This window comes from Copadichromis virginalis, linkage group LG23 (assembly GCF_057382275.1).
Source record: "Copadichromis virginalis isolate Kocher_CV1m ecotype Utaka linkage group LG23, C_Virginalis_male_GT1.1, whole genome shotgun sequence".
NCBI lineage: Eukaryota > Metazoa > Chordata > Actinopteri > Cichliformes > Cichlidae > Copadichromis > Copadichromis virginalis.
In genome coordinates, this window is record NC_140639.1 from 19,145,284 (window position 1) to 19,168,412 (window position 23,129).

Sequence of the window (23,129 nt, forward strand, 5' to 3'; positions counted from 1 at the left end):
TCCACCCATTTAACACGTTATTTTATCATATGTTATTTTATTTGTTATTTTATACATTTTATTTTGTGATGTGATGTGAGCGCAGGTGCAACCCAACAGGCCCCAAACGTTCCTGGCAGCAAGTAAAAATGAAATATAAAAATATAGTCCAAACAGGTAAGGTGTAATTGTATTATGAGCCATAGTGCTTGGTCTGTTTGTCCCATGTAAATCAATTGCAGTTAGAGGCTACATTAATTTTCTTTCTGTAAGCACTTATTGAAATTATCTGAGCACATTACAAGTACATATTTGCTTACTCTGTATGCTCAAATGTGACCCGTTATAGCCAACAGAAAAAAAGCGGAGGCCCGAAAAACAGGTGGGGGTCCTCCACCACCACCACTCACAGAGGCTGAGCAGTTGCCCTCAGCCAAAACAGTGGGCGCCCTGTGGCCGAAGGCATCTCTGCGGGGACATCCTCTGAGTCAATAACCCCGCAAGACACAAGTGCCTACATAAGGGGTAAATCCAAAATAATACATGATGTGCATACATCCTTTCTTCACAGTCACCTTTGCAGTGCTACTCATTCATTTGATAAACTCTTTACCATAATGGATTATTTTGTAGTGAAGTTATTTTCCGACTGATTTTGCCTTCCCTCAGTCTTGGTTGTCTTTGAGAGCATAATGACAATGAAGTGTAAGGTGATTGGTATGTTTGTTAATTGCCATTTGGTCCCTTGTAAGTTATAAGTGACCTGTATAAACCTCATATTCTATCAGTTGATGGTGATGGTGTACTGCATCTGGTGCAGCCTCCTGTTGAGCCAGACCAACATGCAGTTGTGAGTAATACTCCACAGATTATATGAGTTTACAGTAGAACAGCAATGTTGTCTATTTCTTTACTACAGGAAAATAATGAAGAAACATTGACAGCTGTTACAGAGGAGGAAGCAACAGAGACACTTTATGAGGTTTACATCTTTTAATACTTTGTGTACAGGAAATACAGGCGACCAATAAAGCCAGTTGAACAAAAAATCTGTTTATTCTTCTTTCAACATGTTGAGGTGATGGGTCAAAAGAAATGATTGTGACATATGGTGTCTCTGACTGCGCTTCCATCTTGTATGTCCGTGGGAGGGTCAGGATGTTCATGGTTTGGATCACTGCTGCTGTTTGGTTCAGAAGGACAGTGTTCTCCTCTAATTGTGGCAATGTTGTGAAGAATCACACATGCCACAATAATGTCACATGCCCTTTCTGGGGTGACCCTGAGTCTTTGCAGGCACTGGAACCGGGCCTTAAGCATTCCGATAGTCATTTCAATTCTGGCTCTTGTCCTGCAATTAGCCAGATTATATCGCTGCTGTGGGCCCGGTTCAGGGTCAGGGTAAGGGGTAAGCAAATAGGGTAAACATGGATACCCCCTATCACCAAGCAAGTAGCCAGTGAACTCTCCTAAGACAGAAGGATACACTTCAGTTCAAATGTCCCTGAAGCAATTGGTCTTTATATATTTTACAGTATTCTCAACTCACCATGTCCAAATTTTGTGCTCAGTGTACATTCACGGAATATTTGTGAGTCATGGACAGAGCCTGGCCACTTGGCTTCCACATTTGTGATAATGTTGGCAGCATCACATATGATCTTCACAGTGCAGAGAACACAAATTAGCATCCATTACTATAATTAAATAATTTGTTAGTTTGAAATGCTACAGGGAACTATGTACCTGTACATTGATGCTGTGGAAAGACTTCCTGTTCACATAGTCTCCTTCATTTACTGAAGGAGCAATGATTGGAATGTGAGTGCCATCTATACAGCCAATCACGCCTGGGAACCGTGAGAATAAATGTAAAATTTAAGTAGTAGTTCAAGTATCACCACATCATGAATTAAGTTTTGGTCATCCTGATACCTGCAATTTTGTGGCATCCCTCTTTGATAAATCTTGTGGGTCTATGACCGGGGAACACCACAAACGAGTGCAGGAGACGTTTCAGTGCAACTGTAACATTCCTGACTGCCCGACAGACGGTAGCCTTGGAAACGTGCTCAGCGTCACCAATATTATACAGAAAGCTCCCGTTTGCAAAAAACCGAAGTGCAATACAAATAATATGCAATGAACTGAGAGCATGTCCGCGATGTGTCACATGCGTAATATATGGCCTGAGGATGTTATCCAAATAACTTAGAGATTGTGCTGAGAAACGGTAACGTTCGCACAGAAAATCATCAGGAAATGATAAAATGTCCAAACGCGCTCTAATCACTCTCTCCCAGCGGAGAGCTCTGCGGAGAATTTGTGCTTCACGATCTACTGGCTCTTCAAGGAAGGGGCACGCCATGTCTGACACTTCCTACTGTCAGGTTTCCGACAAAGGGGCGGAGACAGTCAGGGTTAGTTGTAGTAAACCTGCTAGGGGGCAGGTTAGCTTCACGGAGTGTGTCGTCATAGTGACTCACTGAGGCTTCATCTGAACTCGCTTTGTGAAACCGAAAACCCGGAGTTTTCGTTAACTCAGGGTATACTTACTCAGTTTTTCCACTAAACCGGCTTCCTGAAACAGGGCCCTGGTCACTGGTCTCCCGGCAAACACAGCCAGCCATTTGGGTACACCCAAAGCAACACAGTGGTCCAACCGTTTACCGTCACTTTAGCAGCAGGTACACCGTTGCCTCCATTGTTGTTCTTGTGTTGCAAACAGGTGATGTCACGCTGTTGAGGTAACAAAGTGAATGGGCTTTGAAGAAGATGTGGCGAACAGGTTATATTCACTAGGATTTGCTTCTTAGTTAGGCAACTTCTGGGTTTAGTCTGTTTTGTCCAATTTTTGGAAGGTGAATGGCTTCTTCCTGGAAACCTATCCCAGACTTGTAAGCAAGCCTTTCGGAGCACAGTTGTTTAGTACGTCCTGAAAACAGACGAGCCTAGCAGAGGATGGTTTCGATCCATCGACCTCTGGGTTATGGGCCCAGCACGCTTCCGCTGCGCCACTCTGCTCCACACGTACCACAAGACTAGCGCTGCTTAAAAGTGGGCCTTCAATAACATCTTGCATGAACAAACTGTGGGAATTCTGAAGGTGGACGGTACCCGTTTGAACACTGACTTTTATAAATCTTTGTCACCTCAGCGTTCAATGCTTCAAAGCTTCTTGGACTGCTTGTCAGGTCTCGTGTGCGGCCCAACAGATTTTAAGCTAGGGTCAGCCAACCATTTCCTCGTTAGCTGCTAACTCGAATCACTGAGCTTATTGTGTGAGCCACTGAGTCGCATAGTCACGTAAACGCTTAGACGTGAAAACACTGACACTTGGTGTTGCATATGTTTACTTCCTAAATAAACCCATGAACTCTCTTCAATGAACCTTATTTTACCTTTAGTTAACTAAAATCGACATTCTGTTACACGAACACACTCTGCTGATGCACTTCGATGCTCTTAATACTTCCCGCTGATTGTCAATGGTAGTTCTCATCGGTAGAGATGTAATACCGTCTGTAATCACAAGCACCGACATTAGACATGAAATCTGAATGTATCCAACACAGCGGACACAGTGACATTGTCCACAGTGAAAAACTATCCTGGATATGATGAGCTTGCTTCAGAATGCCAAGCCCAGCTCTGAAGCTGCTTTTAGATTTCATTATCATTCAAAACCGTTTGTTTGCTCGGAATGAAAAACGTATACTTGATATTTGAATGTTTTTTTCTTTACAATAATTTTGTGAGTTTCTCTTTGGTGCAGTCTTTACTTCTTTCAACTATGTGTTTACATGTATCTCATGGCATTGCTCTCTGTATACCTGCAGCATGTGGGTGTTTTGTTTGCCATTTGAATTCAGTTCCATTTACAGAAGCCCTCTAATTCAGCTACTATTCACACCTATCCAATGTATTCACACCTGGTGCTTTCAGAAAACAATGGAACGTCCAGCTACCCGGGCCCCCTCCCCAGACGGTCAACACTTGCGGCTCCCCCATCACCTCTACCACTCAGTAAAGCTCACAAATTTCTCCATGTGCCTTCACACCTCTTTCCATACTTGAAAGGGATGTAAACAGACTCTCTAAGACACAGGACCCACGCAAAGCAGCTGGGCCAAATTCGGTGCCTCCATCCACCCTGAGGTACTGTGCTGATCAGTTGTCTACAGTGTTCACTGACACCATCAACAACTCACTGGAGACACGTCATGAGTCATGGACCTGAATTTCTGGACAGACGGACGAGTATGCCACAAGCAACTAAGAACCTCCTATTGGAAGGGAATCACAGGCTGCAGTCCTCTCACTCTCGGCTGACCTTGACGTGATTTGAACACGCAACCTTCTGATCTGGAGTCAGATGCGCTACCATTGCGCCACAAGGTCCCACAAACCTGCCCCTCTGCTCAAAACTTCTGAAAATCTCTGAGAAGCCAGACCATCTTTCCACACAAGCAATTTTTCTGCAACTGGAGGTTGTTCAACTTGTGAATGCAAAGAGGTTGTGCCAAAGACGCATGTCATTTCAGACCATGCATGTCAACATGCACACGTAGAATCTCTCTTTATACTTGAAAGGTTCTCCTCTTTGAGAAAAGAATACAAATCGAGGTTTGAAGTGCGCTTGCAGTAGTCAATCAAAGGCCTAATATAGTGTCTGTCATTCAGTGCTCACGCTCTGATGAGCTTTGCAAGCCAGCTAGACAAATTCTTAACAATGCATATTTGTTACTGATGCTTGTCAGAGAAAGACAAAGTCCTTGGACAGTGTCTAAAAATAAAAGACCTTCCTCTCACACACACCTAAAAAGTGATTGCTCAGAAGGGAGTGCTTTTGTACGTGATGATCTCCTGTCTCAAACACAAGCTGCTCTGGAGAGGCTCCTTGTGCCGTCTGCACCAAAATGCTATTCATGGGGGTAGGAGACCAGTGCTGTCAGCCTTGAATGAAATCTTACCTGACTAAACGACCTTACACTTCACACACAATGGTCTCTTCAACGACTGTTAATGGTGTTTACCAGAGAAGTGACTTCTGAGTAGGGAGTGTTCTGGCATGTGATGATCTCCAAAAGAACCAGCGCTGTTGGAGCAGGGAGCAGGCATCTCTCACCACAGGCCAAAAGGTGCAGGTGAAGTGGAGGAGCTGTGATGGCCGAGAGGTTAAGGCGTTGGATTTGAAATCCAATGGGGTGTTCCCCGCGCAGGTTCAAACCCTGCTCACAGCGAAAATGCGTTACGGGTGCTTCTTTTTCTGCTAAGATAAGGTTGCAATTAGTCGGAGGGGCTCATATACAAAAGTTGCAACGGTGCCCAGGAGCATTGAGTGATTGACAGTTCTCCAATCACCGGTTCACACCACTGTACTTACATACTAATCATTCATGTACAAAATGTGCTTGTCTCCAAGGAGAGTCCCTCTTCTTCTCTCCAGGCTTTATAAACAAAAACAGTGGGAGATGTCGATCAGTGGCATGTGCACAGACTTTGAGTCACATATTAATTCAAACAGGCTGCAGTCCTGTCACTCTTGGTTGACCTTGATGTGATTTGAACACGCAAGCTTCTGATCTGGAGTCAGATGCGCTACCATTGCCCCACAAGGTCCCACAAACCTGCCCCTCTGCCCAAAACTTCTGAAAATCTCTGCAAAGCCAATCCATCTTCTTTCCACACAAGACATCAAAATTGTTGCAGGGGGCTACTTGTTATCACTGCTATAGAAAGGCTAGAATGACAAATCTTAATCCTTTCTGGCTACGTTTGGTTTTCAGTTAGGCGGCAGTACCTGGGCCCTGTTTCAGGAAGCCGGTTTAGAAAACTCAGAGTGAAAAACGATACGCAGGGTTGAGTAACCCCGAACTGTCCAACTCGGAATATTCGGTTTCAGAAAGGCTGATAACAATTAGTTCAGTCAACGCGGAGTTGCTTTAACCCCAAGTGAAGCGCGCGGACGAGGATACATAAAGCCCTGATAAGCGGAGCACAGATTAAGCGAGTCACCATGGAGACGGAGGGAAAGAAGGCGCGGTCAATGTATTTCACAGCGCTTGAGGCCGAAATTCTGATGGCAGCATATGCCGATAACATGCAAATTCCGCGGAAAAAAGTAACACAGCCACAGCTGCAAAAGAAAGGGAGCATGCATGGCAAAACATAGCCGACAGAGTCAATGCGTGAGTGTTAATTTAAACATTGATCTAGGGATTTCCACCCATTTAACACGTTATTTTATCATATGTTATTTTATTTGTTATTTTATACATTTTATTTTGTGATGTGATGTGAGCGCAGGTGCAACCCAACAGGCCCCAAACGTTCCTGGCAGCAAGTAAAAATGAAATATAAAAATATAGTCCAAACAGGTAAGGTGTAATTGTATTATGAGCCATAGTGCTTGGTCTGTTTGTCCCATGTAAATCAATTGCAGTTAGAGGCTACATTAATTTTCTTTCTGTAAGCACTTATTGAAATTATCTGAGCACATTACAAGTACATATTTGCTTACTCTGTATGCTCAAATGTGACCCGTTATAGCCAACAGAAAAAAAGCGGAGGCCCGAAAAACAGGTGGGGGTCCTCCACCACCACCACTCACAGAGGCTGAGCAGTTGCCCTCAGCCAAAACAGTGGGCGCCCTGTGGCCGAAGGCATCTCTGCGGGGACATCCTCTGAGTCAATAACCCCGCAAGACACAAGTGCCTACATAAGGGGTAAATCCAAAATAATACATGATGTGCATACATCCTTTCTTCACAGTCACCTTTGCAGTGCTACTCATTCATTTGATAAACTCTTTACCATAATGGATTATTTTGTAGTGAAGTTATTTTCCGACTGATTTTGCCTTCCCTCAGTCTTGGTTGTCTTTGAGAGCATAATGACAATGAAGTGTAAGGTGATTGGTATGTTTGTTAATTGCCATTTGGTCCCTTGTAAGTTATAAGTGACCTGTATAAACCTCATATTCTATCAGTTGATGGTGATGGTGTACTGCATCTGGTGCAGCCTCCTGTTGAGCCAGACCAACATGCAGTTGTGAGTAATACTCCACAGATTATATGAGTTTACAGTAGAACAGCAATGTTGTCTATTTCTTTACTACAGGAAAATAATGAAGAAACATTGACAGCTGTTACAGAGGAGGAAGCAACAGAGACACTTTATGAGGTTTACATCTTTTAATACTTTGTGTACAGGAAATACAGGCGACCAATAAAGCCAGTTGAACAAAAAATCTGTTTATTCTTCTTTCAACATGTTGAGGTGATGGGTCAAAAGAAATGATTGTGACATATGGTGTCTCTGACTGCGCTTCCATCTTGTATGTCCGTGGGAGGGTCAGGATGTTCATGGTTTGGATCACTGCTGATGTTTGGTTCAGAAGGACAGTGTTCTCCTCTAATTGTGGCAATGTTGTGAAGAATCACACATGCCACAATAATGTCACATGCCCTTTCTGGGGTGACCCTGAGTCTTTGCAGGCACTGGAACCGGGCCTTAAGCATTCCGATAGTCATTTCAATTCTGGCTCTTGTCCTGCAATTAGCCAGATTATATCGCTGCTGTGGGCCCGGTTCAGGGTCAGGGTAAGGGGTAAGCAAATAGGGTAAACATGGATACCCCCTATCACCAAGCAAGTAGCCAGTGAACTCTCCTAAGACAGAAGGATACACTTCAGTTCAAATGTCCCTGAAGCAATTGGTCTTTATATATTTTACAGTATTCTCAACTCACCATGTCCAAATTTTGTGCTCAGTGTACATTCACGGAATATTTGTGAGTCATGGACAGAGCCTGGCCACTTGGCTTCCACATTTGTGATAATGTTGGCAGCATCACATATGATCTTCACAGTGCAGAGAACACAAATTAGCATCCATTACTATAATTAAATAATTTGTTAGTTTGAAATGCTACAGGGAACTATGTACCTGTACATTGATGCTGTGGAAAGACTTCCTGTTCACATAGTCTCCTTCATTTACTGAAGGAGCAATGATTGGAATGTGAGTGCCATCTATACACGCCTGGGAACCCTGAAAATAAATGTGCAATTTAAGTAGTAGTTCAAGTATCACCACATCATGAATTAAGTTTTGGTCATCCTGATACCTGCAATTTTGTGGAATCCCTCTTTGATAAATCTTGTGGGTCTGTGACCGGGGAACACCACAGACGAGTACAGGAGACGTTTCAGTGCAACTGTAACATTCCTGACTGCCCGACAGACGGTAGCCTTGGAAACGTGCTCAGCGTCACCAATATTATACAGAAAGCTCCCGTTTGCAAGAAACCGAAGTGCAATACAAATAATATGCAATGAACTGAGAGCATGTCCGCGATGTGTCACATGCGTAATATATGGCCTGAGGATGTTATCCAAATAAATTATAGATTGTGCTGAGAAACGGTAACGTTCGCACAGAAAATCATCAGGAAATGATAAAATGTCCAAACGCGCTCTGATCACTCTCTCCCGGCGGAGAGCTCTGCGGAGAATTTGGGCTTCACGATCTACTGGCTCTTCAAGGAAGTGGCACGCCATGTCCGACACTTCCTACTGTCAGGTTTCCGACAAAGGGGCGGAGACAGTCAGGGTTAGTTGTAGTAAACCTGCTAGGGAGCAGGTTAGCTTCACGGAGTGTGTCGTCATAGTGACTCACTGAGGCTTCAGCTGAACTCGCTTTGTGAAACCGAAAACCCCGAGTTTTCGTTAACTCAGGGTATACTTACTCAGTTTTTCCACTAAACCGGCTTCCTGAAACAGGGCCCTGGTCACTGGTCTCCCGGCAAACACAGCCAGCCATTTGGGTACACCCAAAGCAACACAGTGGTCCAACCGTTTACCGTCACTTTAGCAGCAGGTACACCGTTGCCTCCATTGTTGTTCTTGTGTTGCAAACAGGTGATGTCACGCTGTTGAGGTAACAAAGTGAATGGGCTTTGAAGAAGATGTGGCGAACAGGTTATATTCACTAGGATTTGCTTCTTAGTTAGGCAACTTCTGGGTTTAGTCTGTTTTGTCCAATTTTTGGAAGGTGAATGGCTTCTTCCTGGAAACCTATCCCAGACTTGTAAGCAAGCCTTTCGGAGCACAGTTGTTTAGTACGTCCTGAAAACAGACGAGCCTAGCAGAGGATGGTTTCGATCCATCGACCTCTGGGTTATGGGCCCAGCACGCTTCCGCTGCGCCACTCTGCTCCACACGTACCACAAGACTAGCGCTGCTTAAAAGTGGGCCTTCAATAACATCTTGCATGAACAAACTGTGGGAATTCTGAAGGTGGACGGTACCCGTTTGAACACTGACTTTTATAAATCTTTGTCACCTCAGCGTTCAATGCTTCAAAGCTTCTTGGACTGCTTGTCAGGTCTCGTGTGCGGCCCAACAGATTTTAAGCTAGGGTCAGCCAACCATTTCCTCGTTAGCTGCTAACTCGAATCACTGAGCTTATTGTGTGAGCCACTGAGTCGCATAGTCACGTAAACGCTTAGACGTGAAAACACTGACACTTGGTGTTGCATATGTTTACTTCCTAAATAAACCCATGAACTCTCTTCAATGAACCTTATTTTACCTTTAGTTAACTAAAATCGACATTCTGTTACACGAACACACTCTGCTGATGCACTTCGATGCTCTTAATACTTCCCGCTGATTGTCAATGGTAGTTCTCATCGGTAGAGATGTAATACCGTCTGTAATCACAAGCACCGACATTAGACATGAAATCTGAATGTATCCAACACAGCGGACACAGTGACATTGTCCACAGTGAAAAACTATCCTGGATATGATGAGCTTGCTTCAGAATGCCAAGCCCAGCTCTGAAGCTGCTTTTAGATTTCATTATCATTCAAAACCGTTTGTTTGCTCGGAATGAAAAACGTATACTTGATATTTGAATGTTTTTTTCTTTACAATAATTTTGTGAGTTTCTCTTTGGTGCACTCTTTACTTCTTTCAACTATGTGTTTACATGTATCTCATGGCATGGTTCTCTGTATACCTGCAGCATGTGGGTGTTTTGTTTGCCATTTGTATTCAGTTCCATTTACAGAAGCCCTCTAATTCAGCTACTATTCACACCTATCCAATGTATTCACACCTGGTGCTTTCAGAAAACAATGGAACGTCCAGCTACCCGGGCCCCTCCCCAGACGGTCAACACTTGCGGCTCCCCCATCACCTCTACCACTCAGTAAAGCTCACAAATTTCTCCATGTGCCTTCACACCTCTTTCCATACTTGAAAGGGATGTAAACAGACTCTCTAAGACACAGGACCCACGCAAAGCAGCTGGGCCAAATTCGGTGCCTCCATCCACCCTGAGGCACTGTGCTGATCAGTTGTCTACAGTGTTCACTGACACCATCAACAACTCACTGGAGACACGTCATGAGTCATGGACCTGAATTTCTGGACAGACGGACGAGTATGCCACAAGCAACTAAAAACCTCCTATTGGAAGGGGATCACAGGCTGCAGTCCTCTCACTCTCGGCTGACCTTGACGTGATTTGAACACGCAACCTTCTGATCTGGAGTCAGATGCGCTACCATTGCGCCACAAGGTCCCACAAACCTGCCCCTCTGCTCAAAACTTCTGAAAATCTCTGAGAAGCCAGACCATCTTTCAACACAAGCAATTTTTCTGCAACTGGAGGTTGTTCAACTTGTGAATGCAAAGAGGTTGTGCCAAAGACGCATGTCATTTCAGACCATGCATGTCAACATGCACACGTAGAATCTCTCTTTATACTTGAAAGGTTCTCCTCTTTGAGAAAAGAATACAAATCGAGGTTTGAAGTGCGCTTGCAGTAGTCAATCAAAGGCCTAATATAGTGTCTGTCATTCAGTGCTCACGCTCTGATGAGCTTTGCAAGCCAGCTAGACAAATTCTTAACAATGCATATTTGTTACTGATGCTTGTCAGAGAAAGACAAAGTCCTTGGACAGTGTCTAAAAATAAAAGACCTTCCTCTCACACACACCTAAAAAGTGATTGCTCAGAAGGGAGTGCTTTTGTACGTGATGATCTCCTGTCTCAAACACAAGCTGCTCTGGAGAGGCTCCTTGTGCCGTCTGCACCAAAATGCTATTCATGGGGGTAGGAGACCAGTGCTGTCAGCCTTGAATGAAATCTTACCTGACTAAACGACCTTACACTTCACACACAATGGTCTCTTCAACGACTGTTAATGGTATTTACCAGAGAAGTGACTTCTGACTAGGGAGTGTTCTGGCATGTGATGATCTCCAAAAGAACCAGCGCTGTTGGAGCAGGGAGCAGGCATCTCTCACCACAGGCCAAAAGATGCAGGTGAAGTGGAGGAGCTGTGATGGCCGAGAGGTTAAGGCGTTGGATTTGAAATCCAATGGGGGGTTCCCCGCGCAGGTTCAAACCCTGCTCACAGCGAAAATGCGTTACGGGTGCTTCTTTTTCTGCTAAGATAAGGTTGCAATTAGTCGGAGGGGCTCATATACAAAAGTTGCAACGGTGCCCAGGAGCATTGAGTGATTGACAGTTCTCCAATCACCGGTTCACACCACTGTACTTACATACTAATCATTCATGTACAAAATGTGCTTGTCTCCAAGGAGAGTCCCTCTTCTTCTCTCCAGGCTTTATAAACAAAAACGGTGGGAGATGTCGATCAGTGGCATGTGCACAGACTTTGAGTCACATATTAATTCAAACAGGCTGCAGTCCTGTCACTCTTGGTTGACCTTGATGTGATTTGAACACGCAAGCTTCTGATCTGGAGTCAGATGCGCTACCATTGCCCCACAAGGTCCCACAAACCTGCCCCTCTGCCCAAAACTTCTGAAAATCTCTGCAAAGCCAATCCATCTTCTTTCCACACAAGACATCAAAATTGTTGCAGGGGGCTACTTGTTATCACTGCTATAGAAAGGCTAGAATGACAAATCTTAATCCTTTCTGGCTACGTTTGGTTTTCAGTTAGGCGGCAGTACCTGGTCACTGGTCTCCCGGCAAACACAGCCAGCCATTTGGGTACACCCAAAGCAACACAGTGGTCCAACCGTTTACCGTCACTTCAGCAGCAGGTACACCGTTGCCTCCATTGTTGTTCTTGTGTTGCAAACAGGTGATGTCACGCTGTTGAGGTAACAAAGTGAATGGGCTTTGAAGAAGATGTGGCGAACAGGTTATATTCACTAGGATTTGCTTCTTAGTTAGGCAACTTCTGGGTTTAGTCTGTTTTGTCCAATTTTTGGAAGGTGAATGGCTTCTTCCTGGAAACCTATCCCAGACTTGTAAGCAAGCCTTTCGGAGCACAGTTGTTTAGTACGTCCTGAAAACAGACGAGCCTAGCAGAGGATGGTTTCGATCCATCGACCTCTGGGTTATGGGCCCAGCACGCTTCCGCTGCGCCACTCTGCTCCACACGTACCACAAGACTAGCGCTGCTTAAAAGTGGGCCTTCAATAACATCTTGCATGAACAAACTGTGGGAATTCTGAAGGTGGACGGTACCCGTTTGAACACTGACTTTTATAAATCTTTGTCACCTCAGCGTTCAATGCTTCAAAGCTTCTTGGACTGCTTGTCAGGTCTCGTGTGCGGCCCAACAGATTTTAAGCTAGGGTCAGCCAACCATTTCCTCGTTAGCTGCTAACTCGAATCACTGAGCTTATTGTGTGAGCCACTGAGTCGCATAGTCACGTAAACGCTTAGACGTGAAAACATTGACACTTGGTGTTGCGTATGTTTACTTCCTAAATAAACCCATGAACTCTCTTCAATGAACCTTATTTTACCTTTAGTTAACTAAAATCGCCGTTCTGTTACACGAACACACTCTGCTGATGCACTTCGATGCTCTTAATACTTCCCGCTGATTGTCAATGGTAGTTCTCATCGGTAGAGATGTAATACCGTCTGTAATCACAAGCACCGACATTAGACATGAAATCTGAATGTATCCAACACAGCGGACACAGTGACATTGTCCACAGTGAAAAACTATCCTGGATATGATGAGCTTGCTTCAGAATGCCAAGCCCAGCTCTGAAGCTGCTTTTAGATTTCATTATCATTCAAAACCGTTTGTTTGCTCGGAATGAAAAACGTATACTTGATATTTGAATGTTTTTTTCTTTACAATAATTTTGTGAGTTTCTCTTTGGTGCAGTCTTTACTTCTTTCAACTATGTGTTTACATGTATCTCATGGCATGGTTCTCTGTATACCTGCAGCATGTGGGTGTTTTGTTTGCCATTTGTATTCAGTTCCATTTACAGAAGCCCTGTAATTCAGCTACTATTCACACCTATCCAATGTATTCACACCTGGTGCTTTCAGAAAACAATGGAACGTCCAGCTACCCGGGCCCCCTCCCCAGACGGTCAACACTTGCGGCTCCCCCATCACCTCTACCACTCAGTAAAGCTCACAAATTTCTCCATGTGCCTTCACACCTCTTTCCATACTTGAAAGGGATGTAAACAGACTCTCTAAGACACAGGACCCACGCAAAGCAGCTGGGCCAAATTCGGTGCCTCCATCCACCCTGAGGCACTGTGCTGATCAGTTGTCTACAGTGTTCACTGACACCATCAACAACTCACTGGAGACACGTCATGAGTCATGGACCTGAATTTCTGGACAGACGGACGAGTATGCCACAAGCAACTAAAAACCTCCTATTGGAAGGGAATCACAGGCTGCAGTCCTCTCACTCTCGGCTGACCTTGACGTGATTTGAACACGCAACCTTCTGATCTGGAGTCAGATGCGCTACCATTGCGCCACAAGGTCCCACAAACATGCCCCTCTGCTCAAAACTTCTGAAAATCTCTGAGAAGCCAGACCATCTTTCCACACAAGCAATTTTTCTGCAACTGGAGGTTGTTCAACTTGTGAATGCAAAGAGGTTGTGCCAAAGACGCATGTCATTTCAGACCATGCATGTCAACATGCACACGTAGAATCTCTCTTTATACTTGAAAGGTTCTCCTCTTTGAGAAAAGAATACAAATCGAGGTTTGAAGTGCGCTTGCAGTAGTCAATCAAAGGCCTAATATAGTGTCTGTCATTCAGTGCTCACGCTCTGATGAGCTTTGCAAGCCAGCTAGACAAATTCTTAACAATGCATATTTGTTACTGATGCTTGTCAGAGAAAGACAAAGTCCTTGGACAGTGTCTAAAAATAAAAGACCTTCCTCTCACACACACCTAAAAAGTGATTGCTCAGAAGGGAGTGCTTTTGTACGTGATGATCTCCTGTCTCAAACACAAGCTGCTCTGGAGAGGCTCCTTGTGCCGTCTGCACCAAAATGCTATTCATGGGGGTAGGAGACCAGTGCTGTCAGCCTTGAATGAAATCTTACCTGACTAAACGACCTTACACTTCACACACAATGGTCTCTTCAACGACTGTTAATGGTATTTACCAGAGAAGTGACTTCTGAGTAGGGAGTGTTCTGGCATGTGATGATCTCCAAAAGAACCAGCGCTGTTGGAGCAGGGAGCAGGCATCTCTCACCACAGGCCAAAAGGTGCAGGTGAAGTGGAGGAGCTGTGATGGCCGAGAGGTTAAGGCGTTGGATTTGAAATCCAATGGGGGGTTCCCCGCGCACGTTCAAACCCTGCTCACAGCGAAAATGCGTTACGGGTGCTTCTTTTTCTGCTAAGATAAGGTTGCAATTAGTCGGAGGGGCTCATATACAAAAGTTGCAACGGTGCCCAGGAGCATTGAGTGATTGACAGTTCTCCAATCACCGGTTCACACCACTGTACTTACATACTAATCATTCATGTACAAAATGTGCTTGTCTCCAAGGAGAGTCCCTCTTCTTCTCTCCAGGCTTTATAAACAAAAACGGTGGGAGATGTCGATCAGTGGCATGTGCACAGACTTTGAGTCACATATTAATTCAAACAGGCTGCAGTCCTGTCACTCTTGGTTGACCTTGATGTGATTTGAACACGCAAGCTTCTGATCTGGAGTCAGATGCGCTACCATTGCCCCACAAGGTCCCACAAACCTGCCCCTCTGCCCAAAACTTCTGAAAATCTCTGCAAAGCCAATCCATCTTCTTTCCACACAAGACATCAAAATTGTTGCAGGGGGCTACTTGTTATCACTGCTATAGAAAGGCTAGAATGACAAATCTTAATCCTTTCTGGCTACGTTTGGTTTTCAGTTAGGCGGCAGTACCTGGTCACTGGTCTCCCGGCAAACACAGCCAGCCATTTGGGTACACCCAAAGCAACACAGTGGTCCAACCGTTTACCGTCACTTTAGCAGCAGGTACACCGTTGCCTCCATTGTTGTTCTTGTGTTGCAAACAGGTGATGTCACGCTGTTGAGGTAACAAAGTGAATGGGCTTTGAAGAAGATGTGGCGAACAGGTTATATTCACTAGGATTTGCTTCTTAGTTAGGCAACTTCTGGGTTTAGTCTGTTTTGTCCAATTTTTGGAAGGTGAATGGCTTCTTCCTGGAAACCTATCCCAGACTTGTAAGCAAGCCTTTCGGAGCACAGTTGTTTAGTACGTCCTGAAAACAGACGAGCCTAGCAGAGGATGGTTTCGATCCATCGACCTCTGGGTTATGGGCCCAGCACGCTTCCGCTGTGCCACTCTGCTCCACACGTACCACAAGACTAGCGCTGCTTAAAAGTGGGCCTTCAATAACATCTTGCATGAACAAACTGTGGGAATTCTGAAGGTGGACGGTACCCGTTTGAACACTGACTTTTATAAATCTTTGTCACCTCAGCGTTCAATGCTTCAAAGCTTCTTGGACTGCTTGTCAGGTCTCGTGTGCGGCCCAACAGATTTTAAGCTAGGGTCAGCCAACCATTTCCTCGTTAGCTGCTAACTCGAATCACTGAGCTTATTGTGTGAGCCACTGAGTCGCATAGTCACGTAAACGCTTAGACGTGAAAACACTGACACTTGGTGTTGCGTATGTTTACTTCCTAAATAAACCCATGAACTCTCTTCAATGAACCTTATTTTACCTTTAGTTAACTAAAATCGACATTCTGTTACACGAACACACTCTGCTGATGCACTTCGATGCTCTTAATACTTCCCGCTGATTGTCAATGGTAGTTCTCATCGGTAGAGATGTAATACCGTCTGTAATCACAAGCACCGACATTAGACATGAAATCTGAATGTATCCAACACAGCGGACACAGTGACATTGTCCACAGTGAAAAACTATCCTGGATATGATGAGCTTGCTTCAGAATGCCAAGCCCAGCTCTGAAGCTGCTTTTAGATTTCATTATCATTCAAAACCGTTTGTTTGCTCGGAATGAAAAACTTATACTTGATATTTGAATGTTTTTTTCTTTACAATAATTTTGTGAGTTTCTCTTTGGTGCAGTCTTTACTTCTTTCAACTATGTGTTTACATGTATCTCATGGCATGGTTCTCTGTATACCTGCAGCATGTGGGTGTTTTGTTTGCCATTTGTATTCAGTTCCATTTACAGAAGCCCTCTAATTCAGCTACTATTCACACCTATCCAATGTATTCACACCTGGTGCTTTCAGAAAACAATGGAACGTCCAGCTACCCGGGCCCCCTCCCCAGACGGTCAACACTTGCGGCTCCCCCATCACCTCTACCACTCAGTAAAGCTCACAAATTTCTCCATGTGCCTTCACACCTCTTTCCATACTTGAAAGGGATGTAAACAGACTCTCTAAGACACAGGACCCACGCAAAGCAGCTGGGCCAAATTCGGTGCCTCCATCCACCCTGAGGCACTGTGCTGATCAGTTGTCTACAGTGTTCACTGACACCATCAACAACTCACTGGAGACACGTCATGAGTCATGGACCTGAATTTCTGGACAGACGGACGAGTATGCCACAAGCAACTAAAAACCTCCTATTGGAAGGGAATCACAGGCTGCAGTCCTCTCACTCTCGGCTGACCTTGACGTGATTTGAACACGCAACCTTCTGATCTGGAGTCAGATGCGCTACCATTGCGCCACAAGGTCCCACAAACCTGCCCCTCTGCTCAAAACTTCTGAAAATCTCTGAGAAGCCAGACCATCTTTCCACACAAGCAATTTTTCTGCAACTGGAGGTTGTTCAACTTGTGAATGCAAAGAGGTTGTGCCAAAGACGCATGTCATTTCAGACCATGCATGTCAACATGCACACGTAGAATCTCTCTTTATACTTGAAAGGTTCTCCTCTTTGAGAAAAGAATACAAATCGAGGTTTGAAGTGCGCTTGCAGTAGTCAATCAAAGGCCTAATATAGTGTCTGTCATTCAGTGCTCACGCTCTGATGAGCTTTGCAAGCCAGCTAGACAAATTCTTAACAATGCATATTTGTTACTGATGCTTGTCAGAGAAAGACAAAGTCCTTGGACAGTGTCTAAAAATAAAAGACCTTCCTCTCACACACACCTAAAAAGTGATTGCTCAGAAGGGAGTGCTTTTGTACGTGATGATCTCCTGTCTCAAACACAAGCTGCTCTGGAGAGGCTCCTTGTGCCGTCTGCACCAAAATGCTATTCATGGGGGTAGGAGACCAGTGCTGTCAGCCTTGAATGAAATCTTACCTGACTAAACGACCTTACACTTCACACACAATGGTCTCTTCAACGACTGTTAATGGTATTTACCAGAGAAGTGACTTCTGAGTAGGGAGTGTTCTGGCATGTGATGATCTCCAAAAGAACCAGCGCTGTTGGAGCAGGGAGCAGGCATCTCTCACCACAGGCCAAAAGGTGCAGGTGAAGTGGAGGAGCTGTGATGGCCGAGAGGTTAAGGCGTTGGATTTGAAATCCAATGGGGGGTTCCCCGCGCAGGTTCAAACCCTGCTCACAGCGAAAATGCGTTACGGGTGCTTCTTTTTCTGCTAAGATAAGGTTGCAATTAGTCGGAGGGGCTCATATACAAAAGTTGCAACGGTGCCCAGGAGCATTGAGTGATTGACAGTTCTCCAATCACCGGTTCACACCACTGTACTTACATACTAATCATTCATGTACAAAATGTGCTTGTCTCCAAGGAGAGTCCCTCTTCTTCTCTCCAGGCTTTATAAACAAAAACGGTGGGAGATGTCGATCAGTGGCATGTGCACAGACTTTGAGTCACATATTAATTCAAACAGGCTGCAGTCCTGTCACTCTTGGTTGACCTTGATGTGATTTGAACACGCAAGCTTCTGATCTGGAGTCAGATGCGCTACCATTGCCCCACAAGGTCCCACAAACCTGCCCCTCTGCCCAAAACTTCTGAAAATCTCTGCAAAGCCAATCCATCTTCTTTCCACACAAGACATCAAAATTGTTGCAGGGGGCTACTTGTTATCACTGCTATAGAAAGGCTAGAATGACAAATCTTAATCCTTTCTGGCTACGTTTGGTTTTCAGTTAGGCGGCAGTACCTGGTCACTGGTCTCCCGGCAAACACAGCCAGCCATTTGGGTACACCCAAAGCAACACAGTGGTCCAACCGTTTACCGTCACTTTAGCAGCAGGTACACCGTTGCCTCCATTGTTGTTCTTGTGTTGCAAACAGGTGATGTCACGCTGTTGAGGTAACAAAGTGAATGGGCTTTGAAGAAGATGTGGCGAACAGGTTATATTCACTAGGATTTGCTTCTTAGTTAGGCAACTTCTGGGTTTAGTCTGTTTTGTCCAATTTTTGGAAGGTGAATGGCTTCTTCCTGGAAACCTATCCCAGACTTGTAAGCAAGCCTTTCGGAGCACAGTTGTTTAGTACGTCCTGAAAACAGACGAGCCTAGCAGAGGATGGTTTCGATCCATCGACCTCTGGGTTATGGGCCCAGCACGCTTCCGCTGCGCCACTCTGCTCCACACGTACCACAAGACTAGCGCTGCTTAAAAGTGGGCCTTCAATAACATCTTGCATGAACAAACTGTGGGAATTCTGAAGGTGGACGGTACCCGTTTGAACACTGACTTTTATAAATCTTTGTCACCTCAGCGTTCAATGCTTCAAAGCTTCTTGGACTGCTTGTCAGGTCTCGTGTGCGGCCCAACAGATTTTAAGCTAGGGTCAGCCAACCATTTCCTCGTTAGCTGCTAACTCGAATCACTGAGCTTATTGTGTGAGCCACTGAGTCGCATAGTCACGTAAACGCTTAGACGTGAAAACACTGACACTTGGTGTTGCATATGTTTACTTCCTAAATAAACCCATGAACTCTCTTCAATGAACCTTATTTTACCTTTAGTTAACTAAAATCGACATTCTGTTACACGAACACACTCTGCTGATGCACTTCGATGCTCTTAATACTTCCCGCTGATTGTCAATGGTAGTTCTCATCGGTAGAGATGTAATACCGTCTGTAATCACAAGCACCGACATTAGACATGAAATCTGAATGTATCCAACACAGCGGACACAGTGACATTGTCCACAGTGAAAAACTATCCTGGATATGATGAGCTTGCTTCAGAATGCCAAGCCCAGCTCTGAAGCTGCTTTTAGATTTCATTATCATTCAAAACCGTTTGTTTGCTCGGAATGAAAAACTTATACTTGATATTTGAATGTTTTTTTCTTTACAATAATTTTGTGAGTTTCTCTTTGGTGCAGTCTTTACTTCTTTCAACTATGTGTTTACATGTATCTCATGGCATGGTTCTCTGTATACCTGCAGCATGCGGGTGTTTTGTTTGCCATTTGTATTCAGTTCCATTTACAGAAGCCCTCTAATTCAGCTACTATTCACACCTATCCAATGTATTCACACCTGGTGCTTTCAGAAAACAATGGAACGTCCAGCTACCCGGGCCCCCTCCCCAGACGGTCAACACTTGCGGCTCCCCCATCACCTCTACCACTCAGTAAAGCTCACAAATTTCTCCATGTGCCTTCACACCTCTTTCCATACTTGAAAGGGATGTAAACAGACTCTCTAAGACACAGGACCCATGCAAAGCAGCTGGGCCAAATTCGGTGCCTCCATCCACCCTGAGGCACTGTGCTGATCAGTTGTCTACAGTGTTCACTGACACCATCAACAACTCACTGGAGACACGTCATGAGTCATGGACCTGAATTTCTGGACAGACGGACGAGTATGCCACAAGCAACTAAAAACCTCCTATTGGAAGGGAATCACAGGCTGCAGTCCTCTCACTCTCGGCTGACCTTGACGTGATTTGAACACGCAACCTTCTGATCTGGAGTCAGATGCGCTACCATTGCGCCACAAGGTCCCACAAACCTACCCCTCTGCTCAAAACTTCTGAAAATCTCTGAGAAGCCAGACCATCTTTCCACACAAGCAATTTTTCTGCAACTGGAGGTTGTTCAACTTGTGAATGCAAAGAGGTTGTGCCAAAGACGCATGTCATTTCAGACCATGCATGTCAACATGCACACGTAGAATCTCTCTTTATACTTGAAAGGTTCTCCTCTTTGAGAAAAGAATACAAATCGAGGTTTGAAGTGCGCTTGCAGTAGTCAATCAAAGGCCTAATATAGTGTCTGTCATTCAGTGCTCACGCTCTGATGAGCTTTGCAAGCCAGCTAGACAAATTCTTAACAATGCATATTTGTTACTGATGCTTGTCAGAGAAAGACAAAGTCCTTGGACAGTGTCTAAAAATAAAAGACCTTCCTCTCACACACACCTAAAAAGTGATTGCTCAGAAGGGAGTGCTTTTGTACGTGATGATCTCCTGTCTCAAACACAAGCTGCTCTGGAGAGGCTCCTTGTGCCGTCTGCACCAAAATGCTATTCATGGGGGTAGGAGACCAGTGCTGTCAGCCTTGAATGAAATCTTACCTGACTAAACGACCTTACACTTCACACACAATGGTCTCTTCAACGACTGTTAATGGTATTTACCAGAGAAGTGACTTCTGAGTAGGGAGTGTTCTGGCATGTGATGATCTCCAAAAGAACCAGCGCTGTTGGAGCAGGGAGCAGGCATCTCTCACCACAGGCCAAAAGGTGCAGGTGAAGTGGAGGAGCTGTGATGGCCGAGAGGTTAAGGCGTTGGATTTGAAATCCAATGGGGGGTTCCCCGCGCAGGTTCAAACCCTGCTCACAGCGAAAATGCGTTACAGGTGCTTCTTTTTCTGCTAAGATAAGGTTGCAATTAGTCGGAGGGGCTCATATACAAAAGTTGCAACGGTGCCCAGGAGCATTGAGTGATTGACAGTTCTCCAATCACCGGTTCACACCACTGTACTTACATACTAATCATTCATGTACAAAATGTGCTTGTCTCCAAGGAGAGTCCCTCTTCTTCTCTCCAGGCTTTATAAACAAAAACGGTGGGAGATGTCGATCAGTGGCATGTGCACAGACTTTGAGTCACATATTAATTCAAACAGGCTGCAGTCCTGTCACTCTTGGTTGACCTTGATGTGATTTGAACACGCAAGCTTCTGATCTGGAGTCAGATGCGCTACCATTGCCCCACAAGGTCCCACAAACCTGCCCCTCTGCCCAAAACTTCTGAAAATCTCTGCAAAGCCAATCCATCTTCTTTCCACACAAGACATCAAAATTGTTGCAGGGGGCTACTTGTTATCACTGCTATAGAAAGGCTAGAATGACAAATCTTAATCCTTTCTGGCTACGTTTGGTTTTCAGTTAGGCGGCAGTACCTGGTCACTGGTCTCCCGGCAAACACAGCCAGCCATTTGGGTACACCCAAAGCAACACAGTGGTCCAACCGTTTACCGTCACTTTAGCAGCAGGTACACCGTTGCCTCCATTGTTGTTCTTGTGTTGCAAACAGGTGATGTCACGCTGTTGAGGTAACAAAGTGAATGGGCTTTGAAGAAGATGTGGCGAACAGGTTATATTCACTAGGATTTGCTTCTTAGTTAGGCAACTTCTGGGTTTAGTCTGTTTTGTCCAAGTTTTGGAAGGTGAATGGCTTCTTCCTGGAAACCTATCCCAGACTTGTAAGCAAGCCTTTCGGAGCACAGTTGTTTAGTACGTCCTGAAAACAGACGAGCCTAGCAGAGGATGGTTTCGATCCATCGACCTCTGGGTTATGGGCCCAGCACGCTTCCGCTGTGCCACTCTGCTCCACACGTACCACAAGACTAGCGCTGCTTAAAAGTGGGCCTTCAATAACATCTTGCATGAACAAACTGTGGGAATTCTGAAGGTGGACGGTACCCGTTTGAACACTGACTTTTATAAATCTTTGTCACCTCAGCGTTCAATGCTTCAAAGCTTCTTGGACTGCTTGTCAGGTCTCGTGTGCGGCCCAACAGATTTTAAGCTAGGGTCAGCCAACCATTTCCTCGTTAGCTGCTAACTCGAATCACTGAGCTTATTGTGTGAGCCACTGAGTCGCATAGTCACGTAAACGCTTAGACGTGAAAACACTGACACTTGGTGTTGCATATGTTTACTTCCTAAATAAACCCATGAACTCTCTTCAATGAACCTTATTTTACCTTTAGTTAACTAAAATCGACATTCTGTTACACGAACACACTCTGCTGATGCACTTCGATGCTCTTAATACTTCCCGCTGATTGTCAATGGTAGTTCTCATCGGTAGAGATGTAATACCGTCTGTAATCACAAGCACCGACATTAGACATGAAATCTGAATGTATCCAACACAGCGGACACAGTGACATTGTCCACAGTGAAAAACTATCCTGGATATGATGAGCTTGCTTCAGAATGCCAAGCCCAGCTCTGAAGCTGCTTTTAGATTTCATTATCATTCAAAACCGTTTGTTTGCTCGGAATGAAAAACTTATACTTGATATTTGAATGTTTTTTTCTTTACAATAATTTTGTGAGTTTCTCTTTGGTGCAGTCTTTACTTCTTTCAACTATGTGTTTACATGTATCTCATGGCATGGTTCTCTGTATACCTGCAGCATGTGGGTGTTTTGTTTGCCATTTGTATTCAGTTCCATTTACAGAAGCCCTCTAATTCAGCTACTATTCACACCTATCCAATGTATTCACACCTGGTGCTTTCAGAAAACAATGGAACGTCCAGCTACCCGGGCCCCCTCCCCAGACGGTCAACACTTGCGGCTCCCCCATCACCTCTACCACTCAGTAAAGCTCACAAATTTCTCCATGTGCCTTCACACCTCTTTCCATACTTGAAAGGGATGTAAACAGACTCTCTAAGACACAGGACCCACGCAAA

At 44.8% G+C, this 23,129-nt stretch overlaps 14 non-coding genes across 14 annotated transcripts; 5 read left to right on the forward strand and 9 right to left on the reverse strand.

Annotated features, from left to right (window-relative positions):
- Nucleotides 1-2,931: 2,931 nt before the first annotated feature.
- trnam-cau (transfer RNA methionine (anticodon CAU)) lies at nt 2,932-3,003 on the reverse strand. Its single transcript has one exon. It is a non-coding gene; the product is annotated as a tRNA-Met (tRNA).
- A 1,305-nt stretch (nt 3,004-4,308) lies between these two features.
- On the reverse strand, nt 4,309-4,380 carry trnaw-cca (transfer RNA tryptophan (anticodon CCA)). The gene has a single exon. It is a non-coding gene; the product is annotated as a tRNA-Trp (tRNA).
- Nucleotides 4,381-5,139: 759 nt separating this feature from the next.
- Nucleotides 5,140-5,222, forward strand: trnas-uga (transfer RNA serine (anticodon UGA)). The gene has a single exon. It is a non-coding gene; the product is annotated as a tRNA-Ser (tRNA).
- A 3,904-nt stretch (nt 5,223-9,126) lies between these two features.
- On the reverse strand, nt 9,127-9,198 carry trnam-cau (transfer RNA methionine (anticodon CAU)). Its single transcript has one exon. It is a non-coding gene; the product is annotated as a tRNA-Met (tRNA).
- A 1,304-nt stretch (nt 9,199-10,502) lies between these two features.
- trnaw-cca (transfer RNA tryptophan (anticodon CCA)) lies at nt 10,503-10,574 on the reverse strand. The gene has a single exon. It is a non-coding gene; the product is annotated as a tRNA-Trp (tRNA).
- Nucleotides 10,575-11,333: 759 nt separating this feature from the next.
- trnas-uga (transfer RNA serine (anticodon UGA)) lies at nt 11,334-11,416 on the forward strand. The gene has a single exon. It is a non-coding gene; the product is annotated as a tRNA-Ser (tRNA).
- Nucleotides 11,417-12,334: 918 nt separating this feature from the next.
- trnam-cau (transfer RNA methionine (anticodon CAU)) lies at nt 12,335-12,406 on the reverse strand. Its single transcript has one exon. It is a non-coding gene; the product is annotated as a tRNA-Met (tRNA).
- Nucleotides 12,407-13,711: 1,305 nt separating this feature from the next.
- Nucleotides 13,712-13,783, reverse strand: trnaw-cca (transfer RNA tryptophan (anticodon CCA)). The gene has a single exon. It is a non-coding gene; the product is annotated as a tRNA-Trp (tRNA).
- A 759-nt stretch (nt 13,784-14,542) lies between these two features.
- On the forward strand, nt 14,543-14,625 carry trnas-uga (transfer RNA serine (anticodon UGA)). Its single transcript has one exon. It is a non-coding gene; the product is annotated as a tRNA-Ser (tRNA).
- A 2,295-nt stretch (nt 14,626-16,920) lies between these two features.
- Nucleotides 16,921-16,992, reverse strand: trnaw-cca (transfer RNA tryptophan (anticodon CCA)). Its single transcript has one exon. It is a non-coding gene; the product is annotated as a tRNA-Trp (tRNA).
- A 759-nt stretch (nt 16,993-17,751) lies between these two features.
- trnas-uga (transfer RNA serine (anticodon UGA)) lies at nt 17,752-17,834 on the forward strand. The gene has a single exon. It is a non-coding gene; the product is annotated as a tRNA-Ser (tRNA).
- Nucleotides 17,835-18,752: 918 nt separating this feature from the next.
- On the reverse strand, nt 18,753-18,824 carry trnam-cau (transfer RNA methionine (anticodon CAU)). Its single transcript has one exon. It is a non-coding gene; the product is annotated as a tRNA-Met (tRNA).
- A 1,305-nt stretch (nt 18,825-20,129) lies between these two features.
- On the reverse strand, nt 20,130-20,201 carry trnaw-cca (transfer RNA tryptophan (anticodon CCA)). Its single transcript has one exon. It is a non-coding gene; the product is annotated as a tRNA-Trp (tRNA).
- A 759-nt stretch (nt 20,202-20,960) lies between these two features.
- On the forward strand, nt 20,961-21,043 carry trnas-uga (transfer RNA serine (anticodon UGA)). Its single transcript has one exon. It is a non-coding gene; the product is annotated as a tRNA-Ser (tRNA).
- The last annotated feature ends 2,086 nt before the right edge of the window (nt 21,044-23,129 follow it).